This window comes from Cherax quadricarinatus, chromosome 53 (assembly GCF_038502225.1).
Source record: "Cherax quadricarinatus isolate ZL_2023a chromosome 53, ASM3850222v1, whole genome shotgun sequence".
Taxonomy (NCBI): Eukaryota; Metazoa; Arthropoda; class Malacostraca; order Decapoda; family Parastacidae; genus Cherax; species Cherax quadricarinatus.
This window is the reverse complement of record NC_091344.1, coordinates 9,911,899-9,939,720: the sequence shown is the minus strand read 5'-3', so window position 1 is coordinate 9,939,720 and position 27,822 is coordinate 9,911,899. Positions and strand designations below refer to the sequence as shown.

Below are 27,822 nucleotides of genomic sequence, written 5' to 3'. Positions count from 1 at the left end.
AGTTGACCATCAAATTAATCATCAGGTTTCCCCAGCATCTCTTCTTCATGATGGGCTTGTGAAATCGTTCACTGTGGGGTTCTATTTCATAGCAACTGTAAGTGTTGAAGTAAAACTAAGTGCAGGTTTGGATTCGGAATCCCAAAATCACCCTCACTTTCCATCTATCACCATCACTATGATATATATGTAGTTTATAGTAATGGTGATATATGTACTGTACAGTGATGGTGATATATGTAGTGTATAGTGATGGTAATAGATGTAATATATAATCATGAAGAAGTACTCTATAGTGATGGTGATAGACGTAATGTATACTAATAGTGATAGACGTAATGTATACTAATAGTGATAGAAATGTAAGTAGTATAATAGTGATAGATGTAGAGTATAGTGAGGTTGATAGGTGCAGTGTATAGTGAGGGCGATGTAGTGTAAAGTGAGGTGATAGATGAAGTGTAAAGTCCAATAAGCAAAATGAAACTAGTTTTTGCCACAAATATGTGAAAATCAATCTCAACAAACCGAAATGTAAGTAATATTAAATAAATTTAAATTTACCCTAGATATACAGAGAAAAATTTAGTTTAAAAAATTAGATTATCTTTTAAATATCTTTCAGCCTGTAAATCTTTGTCAGTGCAAAATTCGACTTAGTGGAAATTATTAAATGATACCAGGTCGCACTTAATGCAAGCCAAAATTTAATTAATAATAATAATGATAAGTATCGTCTTTAGATAATGGAATCAAGGAAATTATTATATTCATAGTAAGAGATGCAAAACCACGGAGGGTTATACAGCGCCAGGAAGATGGAAGGATAAAAGGTAGATTTTTATTTCTTTGCAAAGGTTACAATGTGTAATTACAATTTTGATTTGTTAAGTACAAAACAGAAGCCACTATCATGCCAAGGCATTTCAGGCAGACAATTCGAGAAGGCAATCAGATTTGAAGGGAGAGGTGAGTTTCAATTTTTTTTTTTTTTTTTTTTTTTTGGGGGGGGGGTATGTAAACTCAGTATTGTAATCCTTATAGAGAATAAACTTTGAATTTGAATTTACCATTATGTAACCACTTTCCCTTGAAGAGTAATACTACTACTACTATTACCACTACTACTACTTCTATTACAACTATTACTACTACTACTACTACAATTACTATTACAACTACTACTATTACTACTACTACTATTACAACTACTACTATTACTACTACCATTACAATTATTATTACTATTACTACTGCTACTACTACTACTATTACTACTATTATTACAACTACTATTACTACTACTACTACTGTTACTACTACTAATAATAATAATGAGAATAAAAATGTATAGTTTTTGCATGTTTGTGGTCGGGAAAATTGTTTAGCATATTAATACTTTTTTAACGTATTTATTTTAACTATTGTTAATATATATTAGGAAAAGGAGGTGCATTTTACAGCAGGTTTATCATATTTAATACATATAATTTTTGTTAGGATATTGTGGACAATTTTGATAATTTTTCCTTGTGATTTGTGTGTAATAAGTGATGGGAATAATAGTGTTTATAAAATTTCGTGTAGATGTGTATCTTTAATGTGACTTTTAAAAGGTGTTGCGTCACGCAAGAATCAATATTCTCTATAATTTACTTATATTCTGTAAGGAATTGATTAAGGATTTTTTTTTTTTTTTGTAATTTAGAAAAAATTAATATTCCAGTAATGGAAGTGTTATTTAAATTAATTGAACAAATGTACTAGTACACAAAACTTTTTTTTTTGGAAAGGGGGGGGGAGTTACTCGAAGATGGGTAATGTGTGTATAGAACCAATGAGTATTGCAATTAATCGAGGGTCATCGGGCCCGATAGGAAAATTATCGGCTGATTCTTACAACGAAAAGAAGAACTAGTGTGCATTGTATCTGAAAAAGTCCAGATCTGTGAAATAACTTTCCCTCCCCTCAAGGAAGGTTCCTTGATGTTGGTGAGGGGCTCTTGATTTAGGGAATTGGATCAGTGCTCCAGTTCCCCGAATTAAGCCTGAATGCCTTCCACATCTCCCCCCCCAGGCGCTGTATAATCCTCCGGGTTTAGCGCTTCCCCCTTGATTATAATAATAATGTGAAATAACTGTCAAATTAATGCTAACAAGGATAGAAAAACGGGACGCAGTGTTGTCTGAATGAGGACTTGGATCAGTAGTGTATTGTAATAGTGTATTCTCTTCCAAGTTTGTTTTAAATCTCATGCAACAGGTATGGTAGCTACGTATTAGTCAATATTTATGTTGCCGTCCTGGTAGGGAGGCATTAGGATACATATCACCAATACCTTGGTAAGTAAGTCATATGTTCTTCACTATCATTATCATTATTTATAACTGTTTAAAAAAATTGTAGACCAAACAAAAATACTTATTCATCAGTCTAAATTAACTTTTCCTTAATTATATAGTCCATAAATATATTAAATAAGCTAAGTTTACTGGTTTAAATTTTTTCCTTCTTAAATATTCAAGAACTATATTTTCACATAATTTTAAGGTCTAGACGTGAGTTGGGGAGCTGAGACGGTGGGTACTGAAGGACGGACAATACTGCCATCTATTGTTCCTAAAGTCCCACATGTTTCCAAACTACGTCTACATAAGTGAATAATCGTTTTAGATGTATTAAGGTTCTTCCCAGTCATGTGGGTGAGAGGTTAATTCACCCACGTAATTTCTCACAGATATATTAGAGAAAGGAGTAGTTTTTACGGTAACTTGGAAGATGCTGGCAAACAGAAGTCAAGGTTCGTCTGCTTGCCATGGTGACAAGAGCTCTCTCTTCACACGCTGAGAGTCTGGGTTCGATTCCCGGCAAGGGTAAAAGCATTGGGCGTGTTTCCTTACACCAGTTGTCCATGTTTCCCGTCAGTAAAATGGGTTTTTTTGTTTTAATATGTTTATTATGCACCCCATACCCATCCTGTGGGCGGTAGTCAAAAGATTACAGAGGTACATAATTGGTCCAGGGACTGGGCCTCAAAGTTTGGGTACCTGGGTGTTAGTCGACTGGTGCGGGTCGCATCATGGGACAAAACTCGCCTAATTCCCCCGAAATGCTGTGCACAACAAGCGGCTTTCTGTATAGTAGTATATCATTGATGTCAGCTAGACCTGTATAGCATGTACATGTACTTGTAGAAGTATAGATATTATTATTATTATTATATTATTATTAACATAATTTTAGCATGAAACAATGTTTGTACAGAAGTGAATGACATTTAAGTGTGCATGCAGAAATCCCCTTAATATCCAGCTCACTTCAGGCAAAATAATGCAGTGTAGTACAGTATAATGCAGTATGCCATTATAGTATTCAACTAGAAAACACTTTGACCTTCCTAAGAGTTTCAGCTCGGCTGTCCGTCCCGGTATGCTATGCTAGTTTTTGCAAACTAGTATAAATATACATAAAAAAAACATGATGCCATTTACATAACACCTTGAATAAGGAGGAGATCCCTGTGTACAACGAGGAAAATGTACAGGATTCAAGCCGTCAAAGTCTCCTTATTCTTCACTTCAAAGGATCAGACTCCGTTATCTACTTAAGTTTTAGCGCCATTAATCAGACTAACGTGTTTCCTCAAAGTTTTATGTAACGCTGTGGACGTAGAGACAATTCACAAACAAGTGGTTTTAAGCAAATAAACTGCACTGGCCGGGAGTTATTTGCTTAAAATCACATGTTCATGGATGCATTAATATTTAAACTGCTGGTGTAGCTGGTATTCCACATGAGAGAAGAATGAAATTAGAGAGGATGAACCAGCAAGACATGGTCTAGCATTTACAACAAGTGTATCCGAAATAGGTGAAATGAAATGCGAAAGCCTTCTGGGTTCTTTTGACCATTCAGTGCTGAATTTCGAATCCTTTGTGAAGTATACACTGAAGAAAGAACAACCAGTAGTGGACGGGCGGAAAACAGATTTCACAAGAAACTCTGAAGGGACAAGAGAATTCCTGAATGCAGCGCAGTGGGAAGAGAACATGATGGAAACCAAGGAATGTATGATGGAGTACCTATAGCTGGGAAGTGCAGGTATGAAGAGGAGAACGTCACACCCAGAGAAAACAGGAGAAAATATTAAAAAATAAAGAGATCCTATAGTTCAGTTATAGATGGAATGAAGAAAATAACAGTGCTCAAGCACAGAGAAGCTATATAAAGCGACGGACAAAAGAAAACAAAACAGAAGAGCCACAAATGTCGTTCAACGAAGCTGAGCGACATTTTGAGAATGACCAAACAGCAGGTAATAAGGAGATGGAATAGAACTCATGAGAAATGGCAAGGAAACAGAGGAAAAATCGAAGAGTCAAAAAGAAAAGGAACACCAAGGAGAACAGTTCACCACAAACCAAACAGAAAAAGAGGCGAAAAGTTTTGAGTGAGCTGGACACAGGGTCACTAGGACAGTGAAGTATCACAATGGCTGGATTAACGAGAAAGAGCAGACACATTGAACCACTATCTAAAATATACAATTCAACGGATACTGAACAATTACCATGTAAATAGAAGACACTGAATGTAGTACCAATAGTAGACAGACAGGAAGTGTCACATTATAGAGCAGTATCACTGATGTTCATGCAATGTTAGGTAATGGAGAAAATAATCAAGAGGTTAGTAGAACGCTTGAAGAAAACTTGCTTCATAAACAATAACCAGCCTAAGTTTAGAAATGTCAAACCTTGTCTCACAAACCTGTTTAAGTTGCATGACACAGTAACAGAAGTGAGGCAAGAAAGACAAGGATAAGCGGACTGCATATTTTGGATTCTATATCCTTGGATTGCAACAAGTCACTTTATAATGTCCATCTAAAAGACTTGAGACAAAAACAATACAGTAGACAAGAATTACAGAAAATGCTCTACAGTGGATCAAAAAATACCTTGAAGAACAGAGACAAATGAGTCTAAGAAGAGATGCCAAAATTGGAAAGTTAAGAAATAGGGTTAAACAAGAATCGGTATGAGGAACAGTTCTGTTCCTGGTATATGTCCATGACATACCAGGAGATATAGAGTTAAACGATTTTCTATTTACAAATGATGTAGAACTATTTAGGGGAATTAAAACCCGACAAGGACAAGGAAAGGCTGCAAGTGGACCAGGGAAAACTGAAAGACTGGTCAAATAAGTGGCGACAGGAATTCAACTCCAGCAAATGCAGTGTTATGAAAATTGGGGAAGGGGTATGACGACAGGCCACTGGACCTAGACTTTAGGCGCAGAGGCTACTACCTTTATTCAGTGACATAGACCGAGAGGTGAGTATAGTGTTGAGCATATCGCCGGAAGCACACATCATCCGAATAACTTTGCCAGAGAATTCTTCATTAGCAAATCTAAGACCAGCTTTCAGAAATCTCAATGGTCATTCAGGACCTATATGCAGCGTATGTAATTACTGTGAACAAATGATACAAGATGCGAAACAACCACAAGGGGCGTTGACAGCTTTAGGCCTTTCGTGTTGTATTCAGTACATTTTCAGGAGCTTGCAATGTTGCAGAAATAAGTAGGAAGTCCTGGTAGATTCGCTCAAGGGAGCAACTCTATCTGGAGTCGTTCCCTTGAACAAATCTATCTGGATCTCCTCCTCATTTTTCTAACACTGCAAGCTCCTGAAGATGTGTTGATCGCAACACGAAAGGCATAGAGCTATCATTCAACTCCTGTGGTTTTGCATGCAGCATAAGGCCCATCTTTAAATACTCAGCACCAGCATGAAAACTTCGCCTAATAAAGTATGTTTAGACTCTGGAGAAAGTGAAAATGTAAGCAGTGAACCTAGTCCCAGAGCAAACTGAAATAAGCTATGGAAAACCAGAGTAACTGAATCTGGTAACATTAGAAGATGGGAACCATACAAAATACTCAGAGAACTTGATAGGTGGACAGGAATAGAGTGTTCAGGAGGTTGGAAGCAGGTTTGTCAGGGCACATGTGTAAGTTAAAGACACTGATGAGTAACAGAGATCTTTTATGCTACACATTTGCTATGTGTCACCGACTTAAGGTAACCCCCCCCCCCCCGAAAAGAGGAAACACATTTAACATCATTCATTCAGTCGCTATCTTGCCAGATGATTGCTGACACCAGAATTTAGATAACTATGAAATGCAACATCCTCACCCTTTCTTTAGAGCACAGGCACAGTACCTCCCACCTCCAAAACTCTGAGTCCGACTAGTTATATCTTCATGTTAAAGATAAAGATGTTTATTTTGACAAATTACATGGTTGTACAGAGGAATATAATAGTTGGGTGTACATGCCAAAAGCCCCTTTGTATGCAGAGCATTTCGGGCAAACTTACACTTCAACAACACGTCAATCCATAAAAACCATTTGACTTTATTCACCGAATAGAGTAAAGTGGATGTTCAAACCCATTCAAAACTTCTTTTACCCTCTTCCTTCAACTCTTTCTGGGACGATCTCTACCCCTCATTCCTTCCATCCAAGATTTATATATCCACTTAGTCATCCTATGCTGCTTAATACTCTCCGAATGCCAAACCACCACAACAACTCACCCGCTCCCTAAATTATGCTTTCAGTAATACCATACCACCACCTAATCTTCACAGGAATGATGGGAAATATTTCTTTAGTCTGACGGTATTCAGGAAATGTAATGACTTGCACCAGGTATAACAGAGCCAACGAGGCTTGGAGGGTTTAAATATGGCAAGCGGCAAGTTAAAAAGGCAGTCAGGAGCAGCCATTCGACCCCTGCAACCATAAAGGAGTACTTACACACAACCAAACACTCGTATGCTCAATCATTCACAAGTACACTCAACCCCACACACACCTTCAACCATAATTAGGTGAGTACACACACACATACACACACACGTATACACAACTACATTCACATGTACGTACACACAACCACACACACACGTGCATACAATTGTGCAGACACGCGTATAAACACAAATACAAGCAACGGCGTAAGTTGGGTATAGGTATGCTCAGAGCGGATACACATTGAGGAGAAAACGACTTTACCCGGATTAGTGTCTTAAGGGGATTGATTACCAGTTTGAATGCTTTTTAAAATCCTTCATGTGGATGCGACCCACAAAAGTCGCCTGACGCCTGTATATCAGTTTCTGGATAGGTAACAAGGACAGCAGGTGTTAGGAGACTTGCCCATATGCCTTTATCTGTATAAAATATAACCCGTCTTGTTTCGGTAGACAATGGCGCAAGGCGACAAGTGGAAATTTGAAGTCACTTTTAGCAGGGAAAACCTTCATCACACAACGTTTCACTCCCAGTGCAGTTTAATCAAATACCGAATGAAACATCTCTACCGTGGGCAAAACGTAGTATAATAAACTTTCTTTCCCCTACTACAAGTGTCTTTTATTTACCACTATTACTGCACCACGAGAGTGACTACACAGTTGTACATGGGCAAGATATCTTGGCTGCTCATACATCCTGCACTGACAACCTCACATCGGACTTTTGTGATCCTCTGAATGAACAAGTGCTGGAACCAGAAACATCGTGTCAACAGCACGTGCCGCGAGATATCATAAATACATGCCAATTTACGACGGTTAAAAAAAGAAAAACATACACTCTGGTCAGCTCCCAATCCGGATTTCTTCTTTTTGTCAGATTTTTTTTTTTAATTTGTTGGTCCCTTGTGAATAGTCTGACTGGTAAAGGAATGGATATTAAATTTTTCTTTATTAATAATCGTAGTGGTAAGAGATTGAATAAGAGACAGGAAAAAAAATTAAAGCAAAGCTTAGATAGGATGAAATGGTTATAATTATAAATATAATTTTTAAAGGGGCGGACGGGTGGAAGGCCTCAGTCAGACGACCAAAAGCAGGAAAATCAGGAAACACCTATCCTATTTCCTAATAAATCTTACCTAACCTAAGCCAAGACTAAGATAACTTGGGGAGATGGAAGAAGTAATAATAATGAAAGTGAAGTCAGTTTAATTTATGTTACGTCTGGTTAATTGCCATGTTGTGTCTTCATCTCAATTCAGATGTTTCTCTAGGGAGGTCAAAACTTCCAGGTCATTGCTCCTGTAGGTAGCGGTGTTTTGCCTTGGCAGGAAACAGGACAAATGTCTCCTGTTACGGATCTTTAACAGATGATGACCCGTTAACTGGTCATGTATCCAGTGACCTAACCTGATTAGGTTTCACATCACTTAAACAAAAGATCATCGCCTACTGGTATCCTAAGAGAGTTCCGGGCAGAGGATTCTAAAATAGTTAAAAGATTTTCTCTATTTTCAAGAATTTGTGCTTAAATTTAATTTACTAATTTTTTATTTGCGTTTTCTAAATAAAATCAGCAAATTTGACACACTTAAATTTCTACCAACATAAGCTGGTATTTGCTTGTTTGTATCTATATGTACTTACCCATACGTGTGAATAAATGGTTTGGAAAATCGACAAGTTGATAAATGAGACACTTGTGCAACATTTAGGAATGTTTATTCCGGAAAACTTTGGCCATCCAGTGGCTTCTTCAGTCCAATGCAGAGAAAGGTGAAAGACGAGGAGTTTGAGGTAATCGGTCCCCTAGCCTGGAGTCGATGTGTTCAGTCCATCAGTATTGATAATGTTGCACAAGTTTCTCATTTAGCTATCCATATGTGGTTGCAGGGGTCGAACCATAACTCAGATTGACTCCCTCCTAGCACCGTAGGCATTGTTGTGCCTGCTCTTCAAGCAATGCATGAAGGTTGCCTCCACATCTTCACCAAGGCTTTCCCACCTCCTGAACGATCTGAGGCTAAAGAAGTACTTCCTGACATCCCTCTGACTCATCTGTTTCTTCAGATTCCAACTATGCCCATGTACACCTGTTTCTCGTCTCTCAGTCTATTCGTGTCTACCCTATCAATTCGCATGTGTATGTAATATGGTGTAATGTCTCTCTTCGTTCTTGTTTCCTGTAATGTCGTCAGGTTCAGTTCCTTTAGTCTCTTCCCATAGCTTGTGTGTTGTCAAAGGTACTTATCTATAGACACACAGCTTATGTGTGTAGTCACCTACATATATATGGTTGCAGGGGTCGAGACTCGGCTCCTGGCTCCGCCTCTTCACTGAACGCTACTAGGTCCTCTCTCTCCCTGCTCCATGAGCTTTATCATGCCTCGTCTTAAAGCTATGTATGGTTCCTGCCTCCACTACATCGCTTGCCAGACTGTTCCACTTCCTGACCACTCTATGATTGAAGAAGTGCTTCCTAACATCCCTGTGGCTCATCTGAGTCTTCCACTTCCAAGAGTGACCCCTTGTTTCTGTGTCCCCTCTCTGGAACATCTTGTCTCTGTCCTGTACTCACCTAGTTGTACTCACCTAGTTGAGGTTGCGGGGGTCGAGTCCGAGCTCCTGGCCCCGCCTCTTCACTGATCGCTACTAGGTCACTCTCCCTGAGCCATGAGCTTTATCATACCTCTGCTTAAAGCTATGTATGGATCCTGCCTCCACTACATCGCTTCCCAAACTATTCCACTTACTGACTACTCTGTGGCTGAAGAAATACTTCCTAACATCCCTGTGATTCATCTGTGTCTTCAGCTTCCAACTGTGTCCCCTTGTTACTGTGTCCAATCTCTGGAACATCCTGTCTTTGTCCACCTTGTCAATTCCTCTCAGTATTTTGTATGTCGTTATCATGTCCCCCCTATCTCTCCTGTCCTCCAGTGTCGTCAGGTTGATTTCCCTTAACCTCTCCTCGTAGGACATACCTCTTAGCTCTGGGACTAGTCTTGTTGCAAACCTTTGCACTTTCTCTAGTTTCTTCACGTGCTTGGCTAGGTGTGGGTTCCAAACTGGTGCCGCATACTCCAATATGGGCCTAACGTACACGGTGTACAGGGTCCTGAATGATTCCTTATTAAGATGTCGGAATGCTGTTCTGAGGTTTGCTAGGCGCCCATATGCTGCAGCAGTTATTTGGTTGATGTGCGCTTCAGGAGATGTGCCTGGTGTTATACTCACCCCAAGATCTTTTTCCTTGAGTGAGGTTTGTAGTCTCTGACCCCCTAGACTGTACTCCGTCTGCGGCCTTCTTTGCCCTTCCCCAATCTTCATGACTTTGCACTTGGTGGGATTGAACTCCAGGAGCCAATTGCTGGACCAGGTCTGCAGCCTGTCCAGATCCCTTTGTAGTTCTGCCTGGTCTTCGATCGAGTGAATTCTTCTCATCAACTTCACGTCATCTGCAAACAGGGACACCTCAGAGTCTATTCCTTCCGTCATGTCGTTCACAAATACCAGAAACAGCACTGGTCCTAGGACTGACCCCTGCGGGACCGCGCTGGTGTGTGTGTGTGTGTGTGTGTGTGTGTGTGTTTTAAATATACAGGTACAATTAGACGTCTACGAGAGCTTAGAAAACAAAAACTAGCAGAGCGAGGGGCAGATACGTAGGTGGTGGTGGTAGTGTGAGTGGTGATGGTAGTGGTAATGGCAGTAAATAGTAGTGGTGGTGGTAGTGATGCTATAGCTTCTAATTACCTCCTTATCTGTAATCAACACCTTCAAGATTTTCATTCATCTGACCTAACTTGTGTTCCTCGAAGTTACAATATTTTATAACCCGGAGTAAATTCTAAATTACCAACATCGTCAAGTTTGAAGGTATTTTTTCGCGTTCAGAAATGAAACTTTTCAGCGAGCGACTGCAAGTGACGGAAAATCCTGACAATCTAGCAATACCTCGCAGACATGGCCGCTTACATTATCAACCTCGCAGAGTATGGAAAAACTGGCCCGGGTTCTCCTTATCAAAATTCAGAAGATATATTTGAATATGAACTAATAATATATCCCGCTCATACTAAAGTTCCATTAGAGACACTAAAAAAAAGTTTGAAATTAATCTTTTTATTAATAATTTTTAAACTTACAGTGCTGATGTGTTTTCCTCAAATGAAATAATCTACTGATGTTATCTTGTGTAAGTTATTAATCATTTTGGCTTATGTGAAATAACTGAATAAAAATTTTTCTGATCAGAAATAAATCACAGATTTTTACTTTATTTGTTTATCCTAGGATAAATTAGCTTAAAGTTCTTTTATAAAGCATTTATGTCCTGAAGACCATTGTTAAAACTATATTACGATGTTTCGCCCCTATCTTCTTTTAAGATACAAAAAAAAATCAAGACAGGTCGTGAAGAGGGAGAGAATAATAGAAATAGTAACGAGGGTAAGGATAAAGATGGGAAGAACTGGGGTAGGAAAGAGCAATGAAAAAAATTGTAGGTAAATAGGAAGAAAGAGAAAGAAAAGTTAAGTGGCTTCATCTCTTGATCACTTTAGGTAGATTTTAAAAGACGAATTTGACTTAAATTGAAGTGACTTCTGACACTTGTGATTTGACACTAATGAATTTTGACACAGACGCTTCTGACACTAGATACCTCTGATACTAGATACCTCTGATACTAGATACCTTTGATACTAGATACCTCTGATACTAGATACCTCTGATACTAGATACCTCTGATACTAGATACCTCTGATACTAGATACCTTTGATACTAGATACCTCTGATACTAGATACCTCTGATACTAGATATCTGACACTAGATACCTCTGACACTAGATACCTCTGACACTAGATACCTCTGACACTAGATACCTCTGACACTAGACACCTCTGACATTAGATACCTCTGACACTAGATACCTCTGACACTAGATATCTCTGACACTAGATACCTCTGACGCTAGATACCTCTGACGCTAGATACTTCTGACACTTGATACCTCTGACACTAGATACCTCTGACACTAGATACCTCTGATACTAGATACCTTTGATACTAGATACCTCTGATACTAGATACCTCTGATACTAGATACCTCTGGTATTAGATACATCTGATACTAGATACCTCTGATACTAGATACCTCTGATACTAGATATCTCTGATACTAGATACCTCTGGTATTAGATACCTCTGATACTAGATACCTCTGATACTAGATACCTCTGACACTAGATACCTCTGACACTAGATACCTCTGACACTAGATACCTCTGACACTAGATACCTCTGACAGTTGACACTTCTGACACTAGATACCTCTGACACTAGATACCTCTAACACTAGATTCCTCTGACACTAGATACCTCTGACACTAGATACCTCTGACACTAGATACCTCTGACACTAGATACCTCTGATACTAGATACCTCTGATACTAGATACCTCTGATACTAGATACCTCTGACACTAGATTCCTCTGACACTAGATACCTCTGACACTAGATACCTCTGACACTAGATACCTCTGATTCTAGATACCTCTGATACTAGATACCTCTGATACTAGATACCACTGACACTAGATACCTCTGATACTAGATACCTCTGACACTAGATACCTCTGATACTAGATACCTCTGATACTAGATACCTCTGACACTAGATACCTCTGACACTAGATACCTCTGACACTAGATACCTCTGATACTAGATACCTCTGGTACTAGATACCTCTGATACTAGATACCTCTGACACTAGATACCTCTGACACTAGATACCTCTGACACTAGATACCTCTGACACTAGATACCTCTGATACTAGATACCTCTGATACTAGATACCTCTGATACTAGATACCTCTGATACTAGATACCTCTGATACTAGATACCTCTGATACTAGATACCTCTGACACTAGATACCTCTGACACTAGATACCTCTGACACTAGATACCTCTGATACTAGATACCTCTGGTACTAGATACCTCTGATACTAGATACCTCTGACACTAGATTCCTCTGACACTAGATACCTCTGACACTAGATACCTCTGACACTAGATACCTCTGACACTAGATACCTCTGATACTAGATACCTCTGATACTAGATACCTCTGATACTAGATACCTCTGATACTAGATACCTCTGATACTAGATACCTCTGATACTAGATACTTCTGACACTTGTGATTTGGCACTAATGTAAATTGCATTTCAATGGGGTAAAGAAGCGACTCCCTCTAACAAATGTCTCGAAGTTCACAAACGAAGGAAAAAAAGTAAGGAGAAAATCAGAAGGCAGGAAAGTGTAAGGATATAGAGAAGACAGGTCAAGAGGAAAGGTGAGAAGGCACAGGTCAGGTCACGTCACTTGCATCTTACAGCAGAGGAAATTACACAGTATAATCTTGGCAATTACGCAATAGAACCGCGGAAATCGTTCAGTATAGCCGTGGTAATTATATATAACATACTAACTACGAGTTGCTATTGTCAGAGGTTAATAGCGGCAGAAGACGCTAATAAAATCACTTGTGTGTGAATTTACTATTATCAGAAATATCTAGTGTCGGAAGTATCTAGTGTCGGAAGTATCTAGTGTCGGAAGTATCTAGTGTCAGAAGTATCTAGTGTCAGAAGTATAGAAGTATCTAGTGTCAGAGGTATCTAGTTTCAGAGGTATCTAGTGTCAGAGGTATCTAGTGTCAGAAGTATCTAGTGTCAGAAGTATCTAGTGTCAGAAGTATCTAGTGTCAGAAGTATCTAGTGTCAGAAGTATCTAGTGTCAGAGGTATCTAGTGTCAGAGGTATCTAGTGTCAGAGGTATCTAGTGTCAGAGGTATTTATTATCAGAGGTATTTAGTGTCAGACGTATCTAGTGTCAGAAGTGTCTAGTGTCAGAAGTATCTAGTGTCAGAAGTATCTAGTGTCAGAGGTATCTAGTGTCAGAAGTATCTAGTGTCAGAGGTATCTAGTGTCAGAGGTATCTAGTGTCAGAAGTATCTAGTGTCAGAGGTATCTAGTGTCAGAAGTATCTAGTGTCAGAAGTATCTAGTGTCAGAGGTATCTAGTGTCAGAAGTATATAGTGTCAGAAGTATCTAGTGTCAGAAGTATCTAGTGTCAGAGGTATCTAGTGTCAGAGGTATCTAGTGTCAGAAGTATCTAGTGTCAGAAGCATCTAGTGTCAGAAGTATCTAGTGTCAGAAGTATCTAGTGTCAGAAATATCTAGTGTCAGAAGTATCTAGTGTCAGAAGTATCTAGTGTCACAGGTATCTAGTGTCAGAAGTATCTAGTGTCAGAAGTATCTAGTGTCACAGGTATCTAGTGTCAGAGGTATCTATTGTCAGAGGTATCTAGTGTCAGAAGTATCTAGTGTCAGAAGTATCTAGTGTCAGAAGTATCTAGTGTCAGAGGTATCTAGTGTCAGAGGTATCTAGTGTCAGAGGTATCTAGTGTCAGAGGTATCTAGTGTCAGAAGTATCTAGTGTCAGAGGTATCTAGTGTCAGAGGTATCTAGTGTCAGAAGTATATAGTGTCAGAAGTATATAGTGTCAGAAGTATCTAGTGTCAGAAGTATCTAGTGTCAGAAGTATCTAGTGTCAGAGGTATCTAGTGTCAGAAGTATCTAGTGTCAGAGGTATCTAGTGTCAGAAGTATATAGTGTCAGAAGTATCTAGTGTCAGAAGTATCTAGTGTCAGAAGTATCTAGTGTCAGAAGTATCTAGTGTCAGAGGTATCTAGTGTCAGAGGTATCTAGTGTCAGAGGTATCTAGTGTCAGAAGTATCTAGTGTCAGAGGTATCTAGTGTCAGAGGTATCTAGTGTCAGAAGTATATAGTGTCAGAAGTATATAGTGTCAGAAGTATCTAGTGTCAGAAGTATCTAGTGTCAGAAGTATCTAGTGTCAGAGGTATCTAGTGTCAGAAGTATCTAGTGTCAGAGGTATCTAGTGTCAGAAGTATATAGTGTCAGAAGTATCTAGTGTCAGAAGTATCTAGTGTCAGAAGTATCTAGTGTCAGAAGTATCTAGTGTCAGAGGTATCTAGTGTCAGAGGTATCTAGTGTCAGAAGTATCTAGTGTCAGAAGTATCTAGTGTCAGAGGTATCTAGTGTCAGAAGTATATAGTGTCAGAAGTATCTAGTGTCAGAGGTATCTAGTGTCAGAAGTATATAGTGTCAGAAGTATCTAGTGTCAGAGGTATCTAGTGTCAGAAGTATATAGTGTCAGAAGTATATAGTGTCAGAAGTATCTAGTGTCAGTAGTACCTTGTGTCAAATCTCATTAGTGTCAAATCACAAGTGTCAGAAGTCACATCAATTTTAGTCAAATTCGTCTCTTAAAATCTACCTAAAGTGATCAAGAGATGAAGCCACTTAACTTTTTTTTTCCTCTTTCTTCCTATTTACCTACAATTTTTTCATTGTTCTTTCCTTCCCCAGTTCATCCCATCTTTATCCTTACCATTCTTCTTATGCTCTAACCAATAACAAAGAAGTGTCATATCACTAGTGGCCGGAGCCAAGTGTCAGAAATCACTAGCACCAGTCACTATCGCTAGAAGTCACTAGTAAATAGTGTCAGAAGTTCTTAGTGAAGATAAAAGTGTCAGAAATTACTGGTGATTACTAGTGCCAAAAGTTGCCAGGGCACATAAGCTCGTCCCCAAAAAACTAACAATTACATATTTTTCTGTTCCTCAAGGACGTATTATAAAAAATCACTGCTTCAGCATCAGGAGATAGCGAAGACAACGTCGTAATTACCGTAAAAGAAGCTGAACTCGCCTTTAAAAAAAACTATTTTGGCCACGAGACAAATATTAGCTCCCGGGAGGTGCAGGAATATGTGAGAATCGTCAGTCACCTCCAAGACACCGTGGGTAGAGTACGTCTCTCTTGCTGGTCTCCTCCCTCTCTCTCTCTCTCTTTCTCTCGCTCTCTTTCCCCCTCGCTCTTGAGAAACTGTTGGAAGTGTTTTAAAAATTCACTGAATGTTTCTATCGACTTTACCTGTATGGAAGTGATTAATTAAAGTTACACACAATGATAAATATATTCGGCTTCATGTTTGTTGGTAAACTTGCGGCGTGTTTTAACTTAGAGGAACGGACTGTCGATGTCGATTGTGTATTATGATAGACTGTATTTACGTGGTGTTAACTTTTAATTTAGGAAATAATTGTAGATATTATGTTACATTAGTAAATAATAGCAGACAGTTACATTAGTAATATAATAAATTAGTAAAAACTGGGAAACGCTCATCTTCGTAAATTCTCTGACACTTGCATATGTAAATACCGACAGACTGTGTTACCATTGTAAACAAAGATTTACGGCAAATTAAATTATACATTATTAAGAGCAACAGTGTGAAAATCCCAGCAATACTGCTATCATTAATCCAAGGCCCCGGCTCGACATATATAGCAACAAAAAATACAGCTTTTGTATTATTTAGTGAACACTTGCCCACGTTATCTCTGTAAATCAGAGTATGGAGAAACAACTGCGAGTGGCCGTAATGGACAGGACTTTCACTCACTTAGTGTTGAGATGCAACGAGCGGTGACTTGACCTTGTTGTCTGCCCGCTGACACACACACACACAGTGTGGGGTGACCTTGCTGGCTGACCCACACACGACCTTGCAGGCCACACCCACTAGCAAAATTGCTCCAAATCAGCTGTTCCTCGTGTGGTGCTCCACTTCGATCTGTACAGCATCAGGTAAGTGTTTCAGCCTTTGCGATCTTTAAATCAATACCATATGTTTGTTTGTGTGTGTCCAAATGATGTGCCTCAGATAGTGGATTTAGGGCACAATGGAGAACAAGCTTTTATTGACATAGCGTGTTTTGCAGTGTGTGTATTTTCTTCTTGAGGCTGCCCACATCAGTCTGTGTAACTCCAGTATAGTGTTATTCCCTGTGTCGAACACCAAATGCCTGGCTATCTCTCTTTAAAACAGACATCACTGAACCAGCACCACAAGAGGGACAATACATCACTGAACCTGCACCACAAGAGGGACAATACATCACTGAACCAGCACCACAAGAGGGACAATACATCACTAAACCAGCACCACAAGAGGGACAATACATCACTAAACCAGCACCACAAGAAGGACAATACATCACTGAACCTGCACCACAAGAGGGACAATACATCACTGAACCAGCATCACAAGAGGGACAATACATCACTGAACTAGCACCACAAGAGGGATAATACATCACTGAACCAGCACCACAAGAGGGACAATACATCACTGAACCAGCACCACAAGAGGGACAATTTCGTGCAGGCAACGAGAGAGACGAAACCTCCAAGTAAATCGCAGATATCACAACAGCGAAGAAAACTCTTCGAAAAATCAGCCAGGTGGGCTGATCTTCCGTTCATTAGGAGAACAAGACACTCATGGAACTGACTGAAGGATTGTAAAGATGATGTCTTGCTGTGCTGGAATAAAAGGTTTAATGAGATTCTCGAGGAACTTAGAGCAAACATGGCCCTTTTTAATTTTTATGAATAATTTTTATTTTACTCTGTTAAAATGCGTTGAAGTTTCGCCAATCTTTAAATTGCACATACTTTAAATGGTGCAAAACTTATGCTTTTTCTAATTTTGCCTATTTAAGAAACTAATGTAAAGGAAGAACACTAAAACAATGCAGGTCCCCAGTAGAGGACTGGCGTTTATTTCGCCAACAAAAAGTTTATATTTTTGGGCGTTAGGTTTACATTTTCCTGAATCCCTTCACGACGTTTGTTTTCTATATATTTCTGTCATCCTAGAGCCGATGGGAAAAAAATGTCATTTCAGATATGTGGAGAAATTTTTAGCTCAGTGCCAAGTAATGAATTTCAATGCAGAGCTTAGTGCTGAGACAAAATATTATTTCATAGACGAAGATTGCATAGTGCGGTAGAGTACATTAGGTTGTTTATACTGAAGTAAATAGTGCGGTAACCTACGTCACTTTGATGCATCACGTGACAGTCGAAATTAAATGCCCATATACTAGTTTACAATTATGAGAAAGGGTCGTTGGTATTAGTGCATTCACACGTGTAGTTGTTCCCAAGACTCGATCTAAGAAGAACTGCTTGTTCTAGACTGTTTAACAGTACAGTTTAATGATGAAAATACAATTGAAACAGCGTGAGCATTCTTATAGAAATCTTTCGCTCAAGGAAGGCTTGAGTGAAACGTTATAATAAAGGCTAACAATAATAAATCGAAGACGGATCTAGCAAGATTATGTTTAAAATGACATTAGTAAGAACTTCAGTGTACTCACCTAATTGTGGTTGCAGGGGTCGAGACTCAGCTCCTGGCCCCGCCTCTTCACTGATCGCTACTAGGTCCTCTCCCTCTGTGCTTCCTGAGCTTTGTCATACCACTTCTTAAAACTATGTATGGTTCCTGCCTCCACTACTTCACTTGCTAGGCTATTCCACTTCCTGACGACTCTATGACTGAAGAAATACTTCCTAACGTCCCTGTAACTCGTCTGAGTCTTCAGCTTCCAGTTGTGACCCCTTGTTTCTGTGTCCCCTCTCTCCCGAACATCCTATCTCTGTCCACCTTGTCTATTCCCCGCAGTATCTTGTATGTCGTTATCATGTCTCCCCTGACCCTTCTGTCCTCCAGTGTCGTCAGTCTGATTTCCCTCAACCTTTCCTCGTACGACATTCCCCTGAGCTCTGGGACTAGCCTTGTTGCAAACCTTTGTACTTTCTTTAACTTCTTGACGTGCTTGACCAGGTGTGGGTTCCAGACTGGTGCTGCATACTCCAGTATGGGCCTAACATACACAGTGTGCAGTGTCTTGAACGATTCCTTATTAAGGTATCTGAACGCTATTCTCAGGCTTGCCAGGCGCCCGTATGCTGCAGCAGTTATTTGGTTGATGTGTGCCTCCGGTGACGTGCTCGGTGTTATGGTCACCCCAAAGTCTTTCTCCCTGAGTGAGGTCTGTAGTCTTTGTCCACCTAGCCTATACTCTGTCTGCGGTCTTCTTTGCCCTTCCCCAATCTTCATGACTTTGCATTTGGCAAGGTTGAATTTGAGAAGCAAGTTTCTGGACCACATGTCCAGATCTGTCCAGGTCTCTTTGCAGTCCTGCCTCATCCTCATCCGATTTAATTCTTCTCATCAGCTTCACATCATCTGCGAATAGGGACACTTCAGAGTCTCTTCCTTCCATCATGTCGTTCGCATATATAAAAAATAGCACTGGTCCTAGAACTGACCCCTGTGGGACCCCGCTCGTCACAGGCGCCCACTGTGATACCTCTTCACGTACCATGACTCGTTGTTGCCTCCCTGTCAGGTATTCCCTGATCCATTGCAGTGCCCTCCCTGTTATATGCGCCTGATCCTCCAGCTTCTGCACTAATCTCTTGTGGGGAACTGTGTCAAAGGCCTTCTTTTTTTTTTTTTTTTTTTTTTTTTTTACACATGGTTTGACAAGGTTAAGGATCCCTAGGTTTATTGACAAGCTATTTACAGGTTAAGGATTCCTAACTTTATTGACAAGCTAAGAGCTGTTACCTACATCAGCTCATTTGAAAGCATTTTTGTTATGAGACATACAAGTAGGGAACAGGATGAAGTTGGAGCCATCTGTGGGCCAGCATTTTCATTTGTTCAACTGACGTTATCTCGTTGACATCATTATGCTGTACGAATGTGTTCCATACTCGAGTCATCCTGGGTATGTATGATCTCAGATGGAGTGATGTTCTGGAGAAGGGTACAGCCAGAGTGAAGTTGCTGCTTTCTGCCCGTCTTGTGGCATAAAAGCTTGTTTCGCGCTGTCCTCGAAGTGGATCCAAGTGTGGTATTTTGACAATATTGGCCTTGTACATAACAGTAAGGCCACCCACATCCCTCCTATGTTGAAGGCTCTGCTGAAATGACAGATCCATCCAGGATGGGTCCAGGCGAGAGATGAGACGTCTTGCTCTGTTCTCTACTCTGTCAAGCAGTCGCAGATTCCTGCAGTCTAGGAAAATGCAATCAACCCACCCCTGTCTCTCGTGTCTTACTTCTGTTACCTTGTCATAAAACTCCAGAAGGTTTGTGACACAGGATTTGCCTTCCATGAACCCGTGCTGGTTTTCATTTATAATCTTGTTCCGTTCCAGGTGTTCCACCACTCTCCTCCTGATAATCTTCTCCATGACTTTGCACACAATACATGTCAGAGACACAGGTCTGTAGTTTAGTGCCTCATTTCTGTTTCCTTTCCTTAAGTGTGTGTGTGTGTGTGTGTACTCACCTATTTGTACTCACCTATTTGTGGTTGCAGGGGTCGAGTCCTAGCTCCTGGCCCCGCCTCTTCACCGGTTGCTACTAGGCCCTCTCTCTCCCCGCTCCATGAGCTTTATCAAACCTCGTCTTAAAACTGTGTATGGTTCCTGCCTCCACTACGTCATTTTCTAGGCTATTCCACTGCCTTACAACTCTATGACTGAAGAAATACTTCCTACTATCTCTCTGACTCATTTGTGTCTTCAACTTCCAATTGTGGCCTCTTGTTTCTGTGTCCCCTCCCTGGAACATCCTGTCTTTGTCCACCTTGTCTATTCCACGCAGTATTTTATATGTCGTTATCATGTCTCCCCTGACCCTCCTGTCCTCCAGTGTGGTCAGGCCGATTTCCCTTAATCTTTCCTCATAGGACATTCCCCTTAGCTCTGGAACTAACCTTGTCGCAAACCTTTGTACTTTCTCTAGTTTCTTGACGTGCTTTATCAAGTGCGGGTTCCAAACAGGTGCTGCATACTCCAGTATGGGCCTGACATACACGGTGTACAGTGTCTTGAATGATTCCTTACTAAGGTATCGTGTGTGTGTGTGTGTGTGTGTGTGTGTGTGTGTGTGTGTGTGTGTGTGTGTGCGCGCAAGTTTCTATAGTCTTCAATAACCATTAAAAAAAAGGTTAAGACTGTGCCAAGGGACTTAGTTTGTTCCATGTAGTTCTCACCGAAGAAAACGTCGTTGTAAATGGAGTCGTGTAGATAAATGGCTCGGAGAGCCGAATAGCTGATAAATTAGACACATGTGCAACACTTGGGTATCTTTACTGAGGAAACGTTTCGCCACACAGTGGCTTCATCAGTCGCATACAAAGAAGAATGGTGAAGATCAAAAGGAGTTTCAGGTAATCAGTCAAACGAAGTCTTACCAGGAGCTCTCTTACTGCATCGTCCATACAAAGGTGACACTTTCCACGTTCCCTTCATATACTTCTAGACTAGCTGCCTCTTTCTTTAGTTCTCTTTATATTCCTGCATTCCATTTTTGTTTATAAATTATCTGTTAGGGGTATCTTTTTTTTTTAACATTTAATTTTCTCGTAGCTCAGTGGTGGTGTTATAGGCTTACAACCGAAGAACTGGGGTGCGATCGCGGGGCAGGTGGAGACGGTAGGCCATATTATATCACACCCGCTGCCCCTGTTCCTCCAGCATTTAACTGGTTAAATAATAACGTGATATTTGGCACATAACGTAATCATTTAGAGCTATTGGTATCCCCGCGCAAGATGTTGGTATCTCCACGCAAGATGTTGGTATCCCCATGCAAGATGTTGGTATCCCCACGCAAGATGTTGGTATCCCCACGCAAGATGTTGGTATCCCCACGCAAGATGCTGGTATCCCCACGCAAGATGGTATACCCGTACAAGATGTTGGTATCCCCACGCAAGATGTTGGTATCCCCACGCAAGATGTTGGTATCCCCACGCAAGATGTTGGTATCCCCACGCAAGATGGTGGTATCCCATGCAAGATGTTGGTATCCTCACGCAAGATGCTGGTATCCCATGCAAGATGCTGGTATTCCATGCAAGATGTTGGTATCCTCACGCAAGATGCTGGTATCCCATACAAGATGTTGGTATCCTCATGCAAGATGCTAGTATCCCATGCAAGATGCTGGTATTTCATGCAAGATGTTGGTATCCTCACGCAAGATGCTAGTATCCCATGCAAGATGTTGGTATCCTCACGCAAGATGCTGGTATCCCATGCAAGTTGCTGGTATCCCATGCAAGATGTTGGTATTCCCACGCAAAATGTATCCCCACGCAAGATGTTGGTATCCTCACGCAAGATGGTATCCTCGCGCAAGATGCTGGTATCCCATGCAAAATGTTGGTATCCCATGCAAGATGCTGGTATCCTTACGCAAGATTCTGGTATCCCATGCAACATGTTGGTATCCCCAAGCAAGATATTGGTATGCTCACGCAAGATGTTGGTATCCCCACGCAAGATGTTTTTATCCCCAAGCACGATGTTGGTATCCCGAAACAGGATGTTGGTATCCTCATGCAAGTTGTTGGTATCCTCACGCAAGATGCTGGTATCTCATGTAAGACGTTGGTATCCTCACGCAAGATGCTGGTATCTCATGTAAGATGTTGGTATCCTCACGCAAGATGCTGGTATCCCATGCAAGATGTTGGTATCCCCACGCAAGATATTGGTATCCTCAAACTAGCTGTTAAGGTGGAGGATGGACTGCATAATGTTCTTTAAAACCTATGCAACATCGTAATATGGTATCTACAATCATGTAACAAGTTGTATATTTGTTGTAGAACTTATGTAACCTAGCTTTAGTAAACTTTATGTAAATAAAACATTTGTGCTTATATATATATATATATATATATATATATATATATATATATATATATATATATATATATATATATATATATATATATATATATAACTTGCTATCTTGGCTTACATAGCAACGTTCATCTTGCCATATAGGACAAGTGAAAATTTGTGTATGCAATAATTTCGCCAAAATTATTCTGAACCTAACGAAAAGAATATATTTCACTGTGTTTGTTTAATATTAAATTATTGTAAACAAATCTAAAATATATTTAGTTGGGTTAGGCTAAAATAAATTGTTCTTGTTATAATAAGGTTAGGTAAGTTTTCTAAGTTCCTTTTGGTGCAAAATTATAATTTTTACATCAACATTAATGAAAAAAATATATCTTTAAACGTATAAGAGAAAATTTCAGAAAGGACTTAATTTTAAATGAGTTCTTGCTAATTGACCAGTTTTACATATTCGGCACGACATACACTCACACACACACACACACACACATAAATATATATATATATATATATATATATATATATATATATATATATATATATATATATATATATATATATATATATATATATATATACAATAAGATCACAGTAAACAGGTGATTTCAAAATATGCAAAACAACCACTCTGAAAGAATAGAGAAATTCCAAGTGCTTTCGTGATTACTCACATTATCAAGGAACTATGAAAGTAAAGCATCCAAGGAAGCTATATAAGGGGTCTGGCCAACACCTCACTATCACATCCCACAACGGCTAAACACCTGACGCGCGCCGGCCCAACTGGACAGGTCCTTTGCACAACTCACCAACAAACTATTCTACCCAAGAAAATTTAAAAATTATTATTTGTCCAGTGTATTATTAAATTCTTCCCAAATTTTATTAATTATAAATGGATCTAATTTATATAAACCAAAGGAAATATTCATATTATTGTCAAAACTGCTTTTTATGAAACAAGATTCAATTATATTCCTGTCGACCATGGACTTGTTTGATACTACTTTCTCAACTTTTTGAAAATCAATTGGATGGTTAAAATCTCTTACATGAATAAATAGAGCATTGGAATTTTGTCCAGTTCTAATGCTGTATTTATGTTGTTTTAATCTTAGTTCGAAATTTTTACCAGTTTGACCGTAATAAACTTTATCGCAAATTTTACAAGGAATCTTATAGACACATCCATCAGCATTTTGGGGGGAATTCTTTATCAAAAGTTTTTTTACTGTATCAAGATTTTTGAATACAACTTTAATATTAAAAGTCTTAAGAAGAGAAGGCATATCAACCAAGTTTTCATGGTAAGGGAGAACCAACATATTTTTAGTTGAATAAGGCAGGTTGTTCCTTTTTGGATTGTAAAAAGTATTTCTAGCAACTTTAAAAGATTTATCAATTACATTTCTTGGGTATTTTAAATCATTACCTATTTCATAAATTTTGGATATTTCCTCATCTATGAACTCAGGACTACAAATTCGTAAAGCTCTCAAAAACATTGATGAGAAAACAGACAGTTTGACTCTATCTTGATGCGAGGTTGCTTAACACAATCCTCCCTAATAGAGCTAAATGGTTCAGATATGTTGATGATATTTTGTGTCTTATGCCCAAAAATGTAGATATACACCATTTCCTTGGAAAATTAAATAACTTAGCCCATTCTATAAACTTTACTGTTGAGTTTGAAGAAAATAACTCATTGCCTTTTCTAGATGTTTTAATTATTAAGGGTAATAATGAATTCAAATTTAAAATTTACAGAAAACCTACAAATAACTGTTCCTATGTCCACTATTATTCCTCGCATCAAGATAGAGTCAAACTGTATGTTTTCTCATCAATGTTTTTGAGAGCTTTACGAATTTGTAGTCCTGAGTTCATAGATGAGGAAATATCCAAAATTTATGAAATAGGTAATGATGTAAAATACCCAAGATATGTAACTGATAAATCTTTTAAAGTTGCTAGAAATACTTTTTACAATCCAAAAAGGGACAACCTGCCTTATTCAACTAAAAATATGTTGGTTCTCCCTTACCATGAAAACTTGCTTGATATGCCTTGTCTTCTTAAGACTTTTAATATTAAAGTTGTATTCAAAAATCTTGATACAGTAAAAAAACTTTTGATAAAGAATTCCCCCCAAAATGCTGATGGATGTGTCTATAAGATTCCTTGTAAAATTTGCGATAAAGTTTATTACGGTCAAACTGGTAAAAATCTCGAACTAAGATTAAAACAACATAAATATAGCATTAGAACTGGACAAGATTCCAATGCTCTATTTATTCATGTAAGAGATTTTAACCATCCAATTGATTTCAAAAAGTTGAGAAAGTAGTATCAAACAAGTCCATGGTCGACAGGAATATAATTGAATCTTGTTTCATAAAAAGCAGTTTTGACAATAATATGAATATTTCCTTTGGTTTATATAAATTAGATCCATTTATAATTAATAGAATTTGGGAAGAATTTAATAATACACTGGACAAATAATAATTTTTAAATTTTCTTGGGTAGAATAGTTTGTTGGTGAGTTATGAATAGGACCTGTCCAGTTGGGCCGGCGCGCGTCAGGTGTTTAACCGTTGTGGGATGTGATAGTGAGGTGTTGGCCAGACCCCTTATATAGCTTCCTTGGATGCTTTACTTTCATAGTTCCTTGATAATGTGAGTAATCACGAAAGCGCTTGGAATTTCTCTATTCTTTCAGAGTGGTTGTTTTGCATATATATATATATATATATATATATATATATATATATATATATATATATATATATATGTCGTGCCGAATAGGCAGAACTTGCGATCTTGGCTTAAATAGCAACGTTCATCTTGCCATATAGGACAAGTGAAAATTTGTGTATGCAATAATTTCGCCAAAATCATTCTGAACCTAACGAAAAAAATATATTTGATTGTGTTTGTGTAGTATTAAATTATTGTAACGTATTTAAAATATATTTAGTTGAGTTAGGCTAAAATAAATTGCGCTTTTTATAATAAGGTTAGGTAAGTTTTCTAAGTTCCTTTTGGTGCAAAATTATAATTTTTTACATCAACATTAATGAAAAAAATGTATCTTTAAACGTATAAGAGAAAATTTTAGAAAGGACTTAATTTTAAATGAGTTCTTGCTAAATGACCAGTTTTACATATTCGGCACGATATATATATATATATATATATATATATATATATATATATATATATATATATATATATATATGTATATATATATATATATATATATATATATATATATATATATATATATATATGTATATATATATATATATATATATATATATATATATATATATATATATATATATATATATATATATATGTGTGTGTGTGTGTGTGTGTGTGTGTGTGTGTGTGTGTGTTGAGCATGTTTCCTTACACCTGCTGTTCCTGTTCACCTAGCAGTAAATAGTACCTGGGCGTTAGTCGACTGTTGTGGGTCGCATCCTGCTCAATGGAAGACAGTCCTTGATGACGCACTGCCTTTCTTGGGTTATCCTGGACGTTTTGAGCTAGCGGCAATCAGAGCCAGTGCATAGCTCAGTGAAGATGGAGAGTGCTAGGCCTCAAACAATGGTAGTGATGGAAGATACCCACCAGAAGGTGGTGACTGATGTAACAATAGCTCTTTAGGTCACCTCGTGTGCACCGGACCCTCAGCTTGGGTGGGACGCAGTGTAGTCGGAGCACTGCGATCAGACTAGGCACCCCAGTGACATGTAATAATATAGTTTATGCGCTAACCTGTGGTAGAGATTAAATAGGAGTGACTCCTTCCACTCAAACTAGCCTTAGCTAACAGCCTATTCTTCACAACTAGCATGACTAGGCCAGTCAAATAAAGTAAAGAAAAAACATGGAAGGTTATCAGCGTATGGCTTAGTGAAACGCCATCTGAAAGCGAAATAAAATCAAGAACAAGAATCTCAGGGAGGATTAGATGCAACACTGGGAGAGTCAGAAGTGACTAGTCAATAACTCATCCCACTCACCAGGTCAGCTCTAACCCTGCCAAGGACCGGCCCCGAGGTGGCATTGATGTAAACACGCCACTCCTAAGTAGTGAAGTAACCAACCAAAGAACCATTGCCTGCACTCCTCACTGGAACAAAGAAATAAATATACAATACTCAAACTTACTCACTACCAGTCAAAAATTTTTTAATTCCTAAACTAGGGAGTAAACTCTCAGAGAGACGTGCATCCCCTGGGTGTAAACTCTCAGAGAGACGTGCATCCCCTGGGTGTAAACTCTCAGAGAGACGTGCATCCCCTGGGTGTAAACTCTCAGAGAGACGTGCATCCCCTGGGTGTAAACTCTCAGAGAGACGTGCATCCCCTGGGTGTAAACTCTCAGAGAGACGTGCATCCCCTGGGTGTAAACTCTCAGAGAGACGTGCATCCCCTGGGTGTAAACTCTCAGAGAGACGTGCATCCCCTGGGTGTAAACTCTCAGAGAGACGTGCATCCCCTGGGTGTAAACTCTCAGAGAGACGTGCATCCCCTGGGTGTAAACTCTCAGAGAGACGTGCATCCCCTGGGTGTAAACTCTCAGAGAGACGTGCATCCCCTGGGTGTAAACTCTCAGAGAGACGTGCATCCCCTGGGTGTAAACTCTCAGAGAGACGTGCATCCCCTGGGTGTAAACTCTCAGAGAGACGTGCATCCCCTGGGTGTAAACTCTCAGAGAGACGTGCATCCCCTGGGTGTAAACTCTCAGAGAGACGTGCATCCCCTAGGTGTATTTGCAAACATATGTAGAATGTGTAATATGTGAATTTCTTAAATGTACAGAAAAATCATGTGTTAAACATGAACTTAATTTATTAAATATATTTTTGTAATACATTATTAAATGATAAAGAGTGTAAAGGTCGTTCATGATAAATAATATATCTGACTGTGGTGCCTATTGCATAAGAACCTGCACTTGTGTCGTAATAACTTTATATCACACATGTCTGTGGAAACTGACTCAAGTAACGCTGGCTAAATTGGGTCCGGCATTTGCAGGGAGAACAAAAAAGAAAGGATAAAATCGACACTGCTGTAAATTCCTAAAGCGAGCATTACAGTCAAGTGCATGTTGTTAGTATGACTGGGAGCCCTGTTGTGTGCGTGCGTGTACTCGCCTATTTGTGGTTGCAGGGGTCGCGTCATAGCTCCTGCCCCCGCCTCATCACTGATTGCTACTAGGTCCTCTCTTCCCCTGCTCCATGAGCTTTATCAAACCTCGTCTTAAAATT

General features: G+C 39.2%; 1 protein-coding gene and 1 long non-coding RNA gene across 4 annotated transcripts in view; one reads left to right on the top strand and one right to left on the bottom strand.

Annotated features, from left to right (window-relative positions):
- LOC128692409 (uncharacterized) overlaps nucleotides 1–27,822 on the bottom strand; it is a 95,854-nt gene that overhangs the window by 4,232 nt on the left and 63,800 nt on the right. Inside the window, exon 3 of one of the 2 annotated variants that reach the window (XR_008407587.2) lies at nucleotides 26,569–26,678. The exons of the other annotated variant lie outside the window; for it this stretch is intronic. This is a non-coding gene — a long non-coding RNA (uncharacterized lncRNA). The remainder of the gene's footprint in view (nucleotides 1–26,568; nucleotides 26,679–27,822) is intronic. 2 annotated transcript variants of the gene reach the window in all.
- The window catches only part of LOC128692408 (blastula protease 10), a 199,774-nt gene continuing 187,680 nt past the window's right edge, over nucleotides 15,729–27,822 (top strand). For both annotated transcript variants that reach the window (XM_070096297.1, XM_070096296.1), the window contains exon 1: nucleotides 15,729–16,594. The gene's annotated coding sequence lies outside the window, so the exon portion shown is untranslated. The remainder of the gene's footprint in view (nucleotides 16,595–27,822) is intronic.